We start from the raw sequence: 633 nt of genomic DNA on the forward strand, positions 1-633 counted from the left end.
AGGCTGCCTATTAGTTAGGTAATTAGTTTAGGTGATTAGTTAGGTAATTAGTTTAGGTGATTAGTTAGGTGACGGAATACTATAGTTTAGGTGATTAATTAGGTAACGGAATAATTTTTTAATTATGTCGTAATTGATTCAATTTATTTTAATTTTTCTTAGATGGCTCCTTGGAGGAAACCAGCAGCACCTACTTATGCCCAGTTGTTTGGCGATGGTTCCGGTACATCTTCTTCCGGTCCATCGTCTTCCGATGTAGTTCCAGACTCTCAGACTTCTCAGAGAGTTTCTTCAAGTCCTCCTCTTCCACCGCAGATGCCTCCACCTCCTCCTCCAGCGGCTGCACCTCAGCCTGTCCCAGAAGGTACAGTTCATCCGGATTTGCGTGTGCCTTCATATGCTCCATTCGCGAGATATACGGTGGAGGATTTGCTTGCCCAGCCTGGACGAGAGGGTTTGGATGTTCTAGACCCCGATAGACCCCGAGGAACTTATTGGTAAGTTATTAATTTTTATTACATTAAAATTTAAATTATTTTTATTTTCTAACGATTAAATTGTTTTTTTCAGCTTTGGGGCTAACAACCGTGTTAGCCGGAGCGTTTCGGCGACGATTAAGGGTTACTACGACGG

Source organism: Brassica oleracea, chromosome C4, assembly GCF_000695525.1.
Source record: "Brassica oleracea var. oleracea cultivar TO1000 chromosome C4, BOL, whole genome shotgun sequence".
Taxonomy (NCBI): Eukaryota; Viridiplantae; Streptophyta; class Magnoliopsida; order Brassicales; family Brassicaceae; genus Brassica; species Brassica oleracea.